Genomic DNA, 13916 nt, shown 5'->3' on the forward strand with positions numbered 1-13916 from the left:
GTTGGATGTCAATCCAATGACTACAAATGTCAGAATAATTAGTTGACTCTTTGTTTTAGAACATTAAATTGTTTTGTTCACTAAATGGACAACACTAGCACATGCTTCGTCTAGTGGGCCAACAAAGTCAGCTTCGAAAGCTGTGACAGAATGCAACCCATTTATTTAGGTTTTACAACCCATTTTATTTTGTTTGCCAATACATCTTTTTCCTGGACTTTGACTAAAAAACAATCTATTTCCAGGTCTGGTTAAAAATAATAATAATAATAGATGATTTACGATTTATGATAATTGTTTCTTAAAAAAACAATTTATGATAATTTACAGAGAATTTGATTATTTATTCGAATACACCTATTTACTGAGCTGGGTCAAAAATAATATTGCGTACATGCAGCGCATTTATCATTTCTAATAATTTACAAGCCATTTGATTTTAGTAGAAATGGACCCATTTTCTGGGATGGGTGAAAAAACAATGATGGTCTGGACTGAGCATTTCGTAGAAAAATAACATTGAGATACGAATATTATTTAAAAATTAAGTTGGGCTTGGTAATCTTATTATATAAAAAATGAACTGGGACATGCATTTTATTAAAAGAAAGATAGGCTAGGCTGCGCTTATTTTCGGATATTATGTACAACTGTCGGACCAATTGCATTGCTGAGTTAAAAAAAGGCCTGTGTAGTACAATACAACTTTACATGGCTACTCACCACACATTCAACGACACCGGAAAGGCCAAAACATGGCTTGAGTACAACGTTTTGAAGCCACTGAGCTCAATTAATAACTTAAGAAAAAACTTAGAGTACAGTGGAACCTAATTAAAAGCTGTCATGAGCAAAAAATTAATTCAACGGGTCCCACTTGTGTGTATGTGAGAGAGAGAGAGATAGAGAGAGAGAGACCCATCGGTCGATGCTCATAAATGCATCTTTCAGCCATATGCATTGCTTATTATAGTTGACACAATCATATAGAACATCATAGCACACTGAACTTGCCTACAAAAATTTCACGCAGGCGGCACAATCAGGGTGGAAGCAGTGGATCTCTACGGGTAGGGCTATGTTGAAACTAACGAACTCGTAGATAACGGTTCATCGTCTTTATCAATGATGGGGAAATATATTTAATGCTATGTAGACAAAATAGACAAACAACACAATAAGTTCTACTAGCACATTAAGTTGACGTACAACCCTTTCTAAAAAAGTGTAGGTCCAAAAATAGAATAGGTCACAATCAAATGTACTGGCACAGCAGTGCTTTACACCGATAGCTCAGATTTAAGTAGTATCTGACAAGATTCAGTTGTTACCTCAAATTAGAGCACATCCAGGCAGCCAGCCCTGCCTCTTCTCCCAAAGAAGCAGTGGCCTCCGCCGCGCGATGGAGTAGGCGATGTGCCATCCATCGTTCCGAGAAACACGGGGAAAGTATGACGTTGACTCCTGTAATGGACGTAGTCAATCGACCCTGGCACCAGCAGTGGCGGCAGAACTTTGATTGATGGATTGACCACTTCTTCAACATGCACAAATACTCGATACAGGTACATCCCTACCATGGTCCGCGGCGGCCTTGGTGGTGACAAATAGTACAACCCCGGTTCCTGCATCGGTATCTCAGAACCAATCATCTTAGCTATGGTAGACGGCTTCTTCATCCATGCCATAACCGTTAGAGGCCAGCTGTCTGGAGAAACAAACATACTTACGCGCTCACCTCCAAGGTCGTTGATATGCTCATTCATGGACTCACTGTTCCAAGCACGTCGAGGCATGCCACGGAAGGTAAGCTTTGTTAAAAACTCAAGCTCAGAGGGCACCGAGCCCCATCCTGGGTGCCATTGATCAAAGCTCACCAGAGCACCATCGCAGAACTAACACCGGGAAGATTTGAACACATGAATATAGTCGAAAGTTGTCTGGAACCTGACGAAGAAATCAGCCGGTGGCGGACAGACTTCAATGAGAAAGTCACTTATTTGGATGCCATGCGCAATGCCAAGAGCTTTGACAAGGTCGTCCGGTGAGACGGGAGGTCGGTCGCCATTGATGGTTACCATCAGCACTTTGCCAGCAAACTGGTCACCAAGCGCCACCATGCCACTGTTGAGCGACCGCAGGCAACTCCCAAAGGCAGGACAAACCTCAAGATCTCCGGCTCGGAGATCCACGTTGACTAGTGACATGATAGTGCGCTTGAGTACAGGGAGTACAAGAGGGGGATTTGGGGGAACTAGAGTAGGAATCAAGGTTCTAGAGGTGGGGGAGGGGTGGGAGATTGGGGATGAAAAGGTAGCATGAATTTCAAACACGCGCCAATATGCTCTCGGCGCGCAAGCGCACGAAAACACTGGTGGCGCACACATGTCGGCCTACGAGTCCTTTTTCTTTATTTTTTTGATAGCCCGCCTTTTATTGAGGATCTTTTGAGAGCCCGGCCTGAGAGTCATAATTGACCTATTTGGCATTGCATTACTACTCGACCCATATTGAACAACACCTCACTGGCCCAAACAAGTGTACATCATCAAAAAGACACTGAGCTCAAATTATAACTTGAAAAAGGAGATATACTCTGAACATTGAAGAATGGTGATGCCCTCATTTAGCCCACCAGCAGTTCGTGACAATAAACAGTCCGAAACAACGATATATACAACATTCAAACACTGACTACTGACTACTACTGACATAAATAGCAAGACATGATAGTTCATAAGAAATCTCGCTACACACCAAAACACACCCATCTACAGCACTCAGACTCTCGTGATCCAGACAAGAATGACATACTAAATAGAGGTAACTGTTACATAGTAAGAGTGACATAGATGAGGATGACCAAATGAGAAGAATACGCATAACAAAAGAAAGAACTACCCATCAAGAACAAGCAGGAAAGACAACAAGTCATTCGAAGAGGCATGATCCAACACCATCACAATTTGCAGCCCCGCTTCAGCCACCAGTCATCCGGAGACACCAGCACTCCACCCTTTCGACGCAATAGCCCAATTACCTATCAACCTGAAGGCTTGAACCACATCACTGCGTGTCGGACTGGAGACATCCAAGGATCAAAGTTAATCCAGATGCCTTTGTCATTCTCACCTTCTTTTGGCTGCAAGTTGTATCGTTGAGAATCAGGGGAGTTTGCTGCCAAAGTCCTAGCCATGTAGACACAATTTTCCATAGCAAATAGAGCCTCTCTGTCATCAAGGTACTTGCTAACGGTGATCTCCAGGTTAATCGGATAATTGAGTCCGAGAAACAGAGAGAGTGAACCAAGGCCGTTTACCCGCCTCCAACTCAAAAATCGTGAAGGCCCCAACAAGCTGGTATCCTGCTCATAGATGTAACAGCCACTGTCCAGATACTCACGTATTTCACGATGCTTGTACACAGTGGGGGTTTTGCAATATAAGTTTTCCAGCTCATGTGTGCGAATGATCATCAGTCTTTTGCTGTTGTCTGATTGAGCGAGGAGCCAGTTGTGCATCCCTTTTTTGGCAAAGGTGCTACGATTACAAAGGGTAGTAACTGTAGGGACACTGCATCATATCAAAAAGGACATGCATCATTAATGCAAGATCAGCATTGTTCAGAGTAGGAGTAGGATAATGCAAGAAACAACATTGATATGTCCCTGTTGGAACTGAGAGGAAAATACAGGGAAATGTATACTAGGTTCGAAAATATAGAAGTGCCATGCATGGTTATACTCATGTTATCTCGCAATCGATTCTTCAAAAGAAACTACAATGTAATGCATGTCATGTAATCATGTTCTCCCCTCACAAACAAATTCTTCAAGGAAACTAAGAGACCATGCATTGTTTTATACTCATATTCTGTGGGCAAATTTTTTGTGAGGATATTATTCTAGCCGTTGATTGCTGAATGGCGAATATAGGTATGTACACATGGTAAGCATTACATGATTTCACTACTTGCAAATATAGAGTTCTCCATATGCACATTTACTTCCCTAATGTATGGTTAGGTGAAACCTACAGTGTGATGCATGTTTCTACTAGATGAAAATGAGGAAACTAACATGGCTATTGATACACACTCATATTTAGTAGTATATAGATTACTATAAAATAAGGAGAATATCCATATCTTCCTAACCGTTTGATTATTAAAGGGTACAAATTGGCTATAATGACATGGTCACAATCGCATGAATTAACTCATTCCAAATATAGCTAATTTATGGCGTCTCTAATACATTGACATAGTTCTACTCAAATTTCTGCTCAAACAGGGATATGCCAATCATCACAAAAAGTCCAAATAGTGTCATGGTGTTATCATTAACATCAGACGAAAATAACTTACACGCACTGTCCCAGCAATACGTGGTGCCATCTGCTGTTGTCGATCATGTAGATGATGCCATTGTGTTCGATAGCATCAGAGAAGTGTGTATCAGCTTTTACGATCCACTTTGAGCTGAGTTGTCTCCAGCTAAAGAAGGCACCAGCGTAAAGATAGGTGACTCCGCGGTCGAACAAGGCAATTAGCTTGAAGTCTGTGTAATCCGCATTTTGTGTGGGCACTTGGCAGATTATAATCTTCTGCAAAACAAGATCCACCCAACTGACGTGGTAATCTAGATGACTTGGACCGCGATGGTAAAACCCTATATAATCCAACGGTGGAAGGATAATCTCATGGGAGGTCTGGAAGTTCACGAGCACCAACTTTCTCTCGTCTTCTATGACGGCAGTCATCTAGTGGGAGTTCATGCCGACCCAGTACATACCTACCAAGAAGTTTCGGGCGATGATGATCGGATCAAAGTCGAGGGAAATGATTTACGGCGACCTACTACATACCTGCAAAGAAGTTTCGGCTAATGGAGGTCGGATTGAAGTCGAGGGGCATCATGTATGCCTCTGTATCATGGTGAGAAAATCTCACGGGACCAGATAGAAGCAAGCAGGGTGTCTTGAAAAGCTTAGGCCTCACTTTGATCATGGTCGTGTGCATGTCCCTCATGCAGCCAGCCGCACGACGCTCAACATATCCATACACGAACAACAGAAGTCGAGGATGTCACTGGGGAGATTGGTCCAATCGGGCTCATATGGATGCTGCACGGTTCGCGTTCGGCCATGGTGGAGTTTGGAAGGTGGGGTTTTCGGGGGTTTGATTTACGGGGGAGAAGGCTCTCAGTGCTAGAGGGCTAGCAAGGGAATAGTGGTACTGGGGGAGGCGAGTGAGGCAAGGGTACGCGGGGGCACAGTGAGATGATGAAGAGTGACCTCAGGATCTCTGGCGATACAGAGATGGAGATGGAGTGGTGCTAGGGGAGAGGGAAACAAGGCGAGGCATGCTATACAGTGGCAGTCACAGTGGCTACACAGTGCACAAGGTGAGGCTGACTTTGGTAACCCGAACACGCCGCCTGGCTAGTGTCACCTCGGGCGCAGGGTCTTGTCACCTCACTGTGAGGACCAAATGAATAATATTTTGACCATCAAGTCTACCGCAGTTGTACTACTACTAGTAGGAACATACGTAGTAGTACTGTATAGAGGAAATAGGTCTCCCATGGTAGCATGCCTCTGGGTTCACTTCATCCTCCAGGTATCATCAATATTGTGAGCAGAACCAAATTCTCGTGCATGCGGAAACGCGGAGAAGGGCTTTTTCTTTTTTGAGGATAACCACATATTCCTTAACTAGAGAATGTTGTGTCTCCCACGCACGCGCCAATATCCATCTGAACCAGCTACGACACATTTTTTATATCTGTTTGCATAGGTCCCACCTATCAGGAGGGGTGCAAAAATAAAAAGGAATCATAAAATGTCTCGCACGGTGATTCGGAAGAGCGACCTCAACTAGCCAGTGGCACATGTAGTGCTAGAAGGATGGGCACATACATGGACATGTACCACTCCTCAGTCTACCCACATAGCCTTTTCGTTTAGTGAACCTTGGCGTCTAATCAACTTCCTGCGGGCTACTTCTCCCATTTAGTTCTCCATCGAGAACCGATTTTCCTCGGCTTCTTCACCTCTCCTTCATCTTCATTTGCATCCAAACCCCACTGTATTCACATTGTTTTAGCCTCTTCACATACTCCTGTAGTAATTCTGAAGCCCCTTTAAATAATCATGTTCTTCAGTTAGACTAGCCATCAAATCCTAATTCTCCAAACCATAGCCCTCTGGTCCAGCGGTTCCAAATGGCGAAAGAGATCCAGATGCAGGTTTTTAGCGTCCAACATGTCCTCGTCGAAGGCTCGTTGAGCATAGTTACCACCATAACCGACCACCCAAGGGTTGTTCGGAAGTGGATCAACTATGTATCCAACTCCCTCCAAAAGAGTTGTTCAGTCTCGACGCAGAGTATACGGAGCATGTCACTGGGAAGATCCAACACGTCGCTGTCCTTCAGCTGTTCCTCGAAGATGATGTTTTGGTGTACCACATCATACACATGCCCACAATACCAGGTAAGCTCCATGATTTCTTGTCTCGGGAGGATATATACTTTTGTGTGGCAGCCATCGAAGGAGACAAATAGAAGCTGGTGTCGTACAACCTTGATTTGAAAAGCATCGTTGACCTACAAACCAGAATCAAAATTCATGTAGAAGATTGTGATAAACAGACACCATCCCTATTCGGCGTAGCAAATGTTGTGCTCGGAACAAATCTTCAGAAAGGTGACGAGACGTTGGCATTAAGGTCATCTGGATGGCAGAATTATCCCTTGACGTACGAGCGGATAAAATATGCTGCCCTCGATGCCCGTGTGAGTTTCGAGATAGCCGCAAGGTCGAAAGAGCTTGTTGCGAGGCCGTCTCCCACAGAAAATGAGAACAAGAAGAAGAAGAAGAAGAAGAAGAAAAGAATAAGAAGAAGAAGTTGCACCAGCAGCAGGACATTATGGATGGATGAACTATTTCCTCTCTTGTAAAAAAATATTTCATCTCTGTGTATATTGATATAGATGAACTATTTCAATGGTGTGCATGTCTTTGGATCAAGTAGCAGCGTAGGTCGGCTTGACTATAAGGAACTATTTATCTACCTAGCTTTCTCTACTAGTCCTTCCAGTGATCGCTATGCAATGCATGTGTCAGTAGACATGACAGTTTGTCCATGGAAGTTGAACTACAGTGACCATCATGTTTCATACACTGCCAATCGTGATTCCCAGGACGCCGCTCCAACCCACGGCACCACGTCCCCGACGTGTGCCTCACCCCTCTCGGCCGCACCACCTCTCTGCCTTTGTGTGCATGACAAGTGGGCCAGCTGAAATGCGGTGAGCATCAAGTTTCTACCACAGCCAGACGCGATTCCCACGACACCCCTTGAACCCATGTCACCACACGTCCCTCGACCTTTGGCTCACCCCTCTCAGCCCCACCGCCCCTATGCCTTCGGGAGCATGACATGTGGACCAGCCACCTATCGGTTCCACATGTTATTGACTCAAAGGCAGGTGTAGTAAGGTGTTGGAGCTCAGTCCCGTGGCCCCTGAGAGGGAAATGTAACTCCTGCACCAGGCCTTGTGGTGCTACCACTGCACGAACTCGTGCCAAACTTGAGATTTGTTTCTTACTAGCAAGATGCCCGTGCGTTGCACGGAACATCAAGATGCATTTGTATGTGTAGTTCATATTGTGGGAGAAAAGGATGAACGAGGCAAGGCCTTAAATGTGGAGAGGGGTGTGGGTATCTTTTTGCAAAATTACCATAGTTTCCTTCCATGGACATCGAGGGGGCTGTTTGGATTGTGACTATGTTTGCCATATATTGCCACATTATTTTTGCCACACTTACCTAACTTGAGTTGCTCAAATTGTTAGCCACACTTTGGCTTGCCTAAGGGAATCTTGCCACACTTCATGTGGGGTTCACTTCTCATAAAAAAATTATTGCCTTAGGTGTGGCTAGAACCAAACACCCACCTAACTTGATCAAACTTGTCTAAGGTGAGGTGTGGCAAGATGTGGCTAGAAAAACAAACAACCCCCCACGCCTCAAAACACCCCGACGTCCTACTTTGGCACCCTTGCCACGGCCAGGCCACCACCGGCCGGTTCAACTCGAACGAGTGAGTCAAGAATGTCGCCACGCCAACGGCCAGCTGGGCATCTCGAACCACACCGATGCCGCTTCCCTGTAGCCGACCTACACTGGCACGTGGCCGTACGCCGTTGAGGCGCACGTCAACGTACGAAGGCAGGAACGCCTCCAGGCTCACTTGCTCAACTATGTCGAGTACATCATGTTCACAAACCGGTATCCATTGAGCAGGTTGCTCCCGCCCACGAGCACACGCCTATACGTATCCAGCATTCCAGCCTCGTCGCTGAGTGGTACATCCCCGGGACGGTGCAAGCGGTCAGAATCTCGATCCCAAGTCGAGCTATGTGCCCCGGGTAGATCACTGGCTCCCGCCGGAGCTCCCACCCGGTCGTCGTTGCTGTCGCACCAATGACGATCGAGATCAGTACCCTGCCGCTCATTCGAAACGCAATCTAGTAAAGGTCATGCTGCACGTCCCAACAGTCAAGCACCTGAACATGCGTTGACCGGGCAGAGAATTTTCTTGGCCACAAGCTCCATGGTCTCATCCAAGATCGGTGTGGTGCAGTCGAACATGCGGGTAAAATACTACAGGAGCATCTACATGTGCATGGCCCACACGCTGATGTTGGCGTGGAGGAGGTGGTACTCGCTGGGGCCGCAGCGTGCTACATGGCTTAAGCAGACACCTGTTGCGATGCTCTGGCGTTGGCACTGGCATTGTCAACGCAGCTGATGATCCAGATGAGGATGAGCAGGAAAGGAAAGGGTCTTGCATGCATGTGCAGATTCATGTAGGAAATTATTTCCTGGAAATACGACCTTCATTTACCTTTCTTTAAGGCTATAGATGACCCACACGAGGAAATTAATTATAACCGTTGGATGAAAATTAGTGGTGCAGGAGTACGGATCAGAGCATGGCAGGGGAGTAGGCAAGCCTCATCCGCCGACCTGCGCCTCACCCCTCTCGGTCCCACCGCCGCTCTACTTTCATGAGAATGACATGTGGGCCACCCGCATTTAAGGTCCATGTCATTGACTCATAGTCTGGTGCACTAAGCCACTGAAGCTCGGTCCCATGGCCCCCGAGAGGGAAATGTAACTCCTTCGCTAGGCCTTGTGGTGCTTCTGCAGTACGAACTCATGCCAAACCCGAAATTTGTTTCTTACTACAACCAATGTGTCGGCCAGTGCGCTGCAATGGATCCAAAGTATCTATTTAGTGGAGTGCACTGTAAACACATTGTCTATTTATTTTTCTCTAGCCTTTCCTAGCCATGCAACCAAGCCACATAAGCTTCATGGGTGCCCCCCACATCATATTATTCATACTACGTTGAATGAAAAAAAGATAAATCACCCAAAACAAGATCTTCCCCTTTTTTGTTCCTACGATGTTGTGCCGTGCACATACCTAGTTGTGTAGTGGTAGTAGATGTAGTACAAACTTCATAGTAGGAGTAGTAGTACGGAGTGCTCCTACTCTATCAACGAGCCCCATATAACACCAAATTTCTTGGCTTCCTGCTACAGCTAGATCTTCCCCTCCTCGTTTCTGTTTTCCAATGCGGCGGGTGGGGTGCGGTTTGCCGATACTTGGTTTGCTCAACTGCGGTCCCACATGAAAGTGAAAATGCTAGGCAACACGCCATCCCTAGCAATGTGGCATGCCGGACGGGCCGTGGAGTACTCCCAATTCCTGGGTTTGTGGGGGTGCGACGCGAACGCGACAGACCTTTTTCTTTTACTAGCAATGTGCCCGTGCGTTGCGACGGATCCAAAGTACAATAGTACTTGTTCACAAACTTGAAAGAAAATACTCTTGGTTTGATATACATATATACCACTAAAAATATATTACTTTTCACTCAAAATATATTTCTCAGGCTGTTTTGATGAGGTGAGGGAGGGATGTGGTTGCTTTCAATATAATAAGATGTTTTCTGCAAATTGGAGCAGAGAAGTGGGCTACTGTTGCAAAATGCCACAACTTACCTCACAACCATTAGATGCAGATCTAATGGTCAGAAATGACGGATGGAAGACACACCACCATCACCAATTGAGTCTTTTATAGGAGTAGAGAAACATGTATAAATTGTAACATTTGGTTCTGCTCCTTGGCACGATCGATAGATAGAAATAACGATTGGAAATGCTAGGGCGGGGCTTTTTCCACCAGAGAAGCATGGTAGTAGCTAGGTTGGCGCATCGTCGGTTTGGTGACATGTTGTCCGACATGTTTTAGTGTTTCTAGTAAGATGCCACAGCATCCAACGAAGTTGGTGGAAAAGGTAAGCACACCTTATAAATTAATGGATGGAGTACTAGTTACAGTGACGCATATAATTGCCTCCAAATGTGAGCAAAGGGATCGCACATGTTTGTATTGACTGGAACAAGAATGCAATAGCGCAATAAGAATTAAGGCCACCATGATGCAATCGCAGTGGTGGTTACTAGAGGGAAGAAGGAAGATGCATCCATCAACGTACGACCTCCTCCTCCTCGACTCAGTGCGCCGGGCCACCGACCAGCGGCTTAGGAGCGATGGCTTTTGTGGCGAGGTCAAGGTGCTTCTCAACAAAGGCATCCAATGCATCCAGCCGGTTGATGAAGGCCAACATCGCAGCATCCTCACCGGCCTTGTCTTTGTACACGACTTCCTCGTACACGTGGATGTGTAGGTCGACGAATTCTTGCAGGGCGAGGCGCCTCGCGGCGAGCGTGACCTCCAGGTAGACATTCTTCATTGCGTCGGCGGGTAGTCATAGGGCCAATGGTGCTTGAAAGAGGTTCTCACCATGGAGGCCGATTAGAGTGGCAGGCAATGAGGAGCCTGGGCGTGTGGGCTGAAGGAGTATGGTGATGTCATCCATGAGCTTCTTGACGACAGTGAACTTGTTGATGGTGGCAAATATCATCTGGTCCAACCGAGAGTCGTAGTCGGTGTCGACGGTGGCCATGAACCAGCTGGTCACCAACACCGTTTGGAGACGATCCTTAGTGCCATGCCGTAGGCCGGTGTCGTGGACCATCTGGCATAGCTGCTGGCCGCTCGCGTGCATCGCCGCCATGTGTCTGGAGTGAGCACTTTTGCTCTTAGTGTAGGTGCTTAGGTGTGTACGATGTGGTAGATGCATTGGAATGGAGGCGCACCTTTACGTCAGTGCAAACTACGTTGCATTCACATCGTGCTACCTCTTTTCCCCGTCCTCCTCCCATTACTTCCCTCATGCAGTCAGGATGCTAATTGAACGAGGATGCATCATTGGTCGTTCAACATTTCAGGAACCGCTACCCTCTCCCTCATCTGCATTCAAGTCATATTAGGAACTGTCCTAGTTTACTAGTAGCCATCAAATCGAATAGTACTGCGTCGCCCGCTGCACGCCCGACAAAACATGCCTCCTCCCCTCCATCAAACGCCTCCGTTAAACCCGCATGCAAACCGAGAGACCTACTCTGTCCACACATCCGTTCATGACCGGGCCAGAATTAAACGCAACACCGGCGAGCTCCTCCCGTCCACCCTCAGTTTAAACGAGGCCAGGCGCCAACCAAGCTCCTATCATTCGACCTCTATTTAAATGAGGCCAGACAGACAGTAGGCAAGAATCGTACCACTCCGCTGCTCCCCCATATCCTCCTTCACCATTTTCTCCACTCTTCCGATGGCTTCCATGGAGCCGTTCTCTGTCATACTACCCGGCTAGGTGGCTAGCTGAGCCCTCCAGATACGAGCGAGGCAGCTCGGTGCTTCACCAACCTCGCTTGGCCCAACGGAGCCAGTTGCCGCCCCAGGTCGGCATGTGGTTCAGCAACTCGTCGCTCCAGTTCAGCTCGATGAGGAGTGGTGAGTTGCTCCACGCCGGCACGACACCAAGCACAGGGATACGGGCGTCATCGCTGCCGTGTCGTATCGCGCCATCAGTGTCTGTGGTGGCCACGCCTCCCGTGTCTATGGGCGCGCCTCCCGTGCCTGCTGCAGCGCCATGCAGGCAGAGACAGAAGTCGGGTGCATGGAGAGCGACTAGTCGGTGGCCAGCTTCTCCGTGCCAGCCACCATCATCAAGGAGAAGTAAAACACGGGAGGCCGCTGCCACTTGGGTCCCATGAAGGACACCGCCGAGGCGATGACTGCGTATACATGTGGTTTCCTTGCTGCTTCGTCTCTTCCGAGGACCTTCGTTGACCCCGCAAGTGTCTGTCGGACATGACGAATACAAAGGAATCCGCGGGTGGCCATTTAGATTAGGTATTGTTTATACCACGAGAGCCGGATTAGCACATCTTAGTTCATGTAAATGTAATGAAATCCATCATGTTTATATGAAGATGCGGATTTTTATATGAAATCCTACATGCTTATATGAAATAAGTCCGTGCTTGCATGAATTTCCTCTGGTTGGTCAGAGTTGTCAAAATGTATGCCGCTAGCGTTGGATATCGTCCTCCGTGGAAGGAAGTGGGAGAAAATTTGTCAGCTGCCGTTGGAGATGCTCTTATGCTGGAAATAATAGAGTCACATCCAATCCATTTGAGTTAATTGCGTGCATGATTCTCCCTCTATAAAAAGTTAATTGCATGTATAGTATACATGACTTGCAGGGTGGCTACAGCTTCATACAGAAAGTTAAAAAGAAACAAATCCATCCTTAATCTTGTATTGTAAGAAATTTGTGTGTTCCACTGTCAGTATAATGGCGAAAGAAGTATATATTAAATAATATATGATATAAAAATCTAAAGTTAAAGACAAAATTCGAACTCAGGTCATTGTGTTGCGAGCATCCGGCGCTAACTAGTCCAGCACATGTTCGTTGTGGACGGTGCTGGAGATATATCTCTATGTCTACTCTTATACTCCCTCCATTCCTAAATATTTTTCTTTTTCAGATTTCAAATGGACTACCACATACGGATGTGTATATAGATGTATTTAGAGTGTAGATTCACTCATTTGCTCCATATGTACTAACTTGTGGAAATCTCTAAAAAGACAAATATTTAGGAACGGTGGGAGTAGAAAACAGAGTTGGTGATGATGGTGTGCCTGCCGTCCTGCAATATAGGCCATTGGATTTATATCTCACAGATAGGAAGGAAACTATGGCAATTTTCCAAAAAGATACCCACACCCCTCTCCACATTTGCAAATAAGGCCTCCCCTGTTCATCCTTTTCTCTCACAAGAAAAAATACTCATACAAATGCATCTTGATGTTCCGGGCAACACACGGGAATCTAGCTATTTTATTTTAAAATAGTTATTGCGATAATTGGGTTGATGTGATATATTTTATGTCTGCCCCGAATGATCTCAGATTCACTAGTAGTAACAAAGAAAAGGTTGCCTTGTTAATTAACAGAAAACATGGTGAAAACTATCACATGAGGCTGGTAAAAACAAGGCACATTGGGTTCAGTGTGATCATCACTACAGCTGTGCGCGCGTGAGAAGTCTACATATCGAGGGGGCTACAAAGAGAAAGACGCATCGAGTGTGTGTGAGCGAGGCACAGAGACACAACTAGCACGCGTGTGTGTATGTGTGTGTGTGTGTAAGAGAGAGAGAGAAACCAATTGATAGATTAAGATCAAGATCGAGTTGTCACCCTTCTGCTGTCATTGTTGGGGGGGGGAGGGAGAGAAAGACGTATCGAGAGTGTGCGCGCGGTAGGCACAGGGGCACAACTAGCGAGTGTGTGTGTGTTTGAGAGAGAAGCCAGTAGATAGATTACTATCAAGATGGAGGTTCCACCCTACTCCTTCAGTGTTGGGCAGTGTGTGTGTGTGTTTGAGAGAGAAGCTAGTAGATAGATTAGTATCA

This window comes from Triticum dicoccoides, chromosome 5B (assembly GCF_002162155.2).
Source record: "Triticum dicoccoides isolate Atlit2015 ecotype Zavitan chromosome 5B, WEW_v2.0, whole genome shotgun sequence".
NCBI lineage: Eukaryota > Viridiplantae > Streptophyta > Magnoliopsida > Poales > Poaceae > Triticum > Triticum dicoccoides.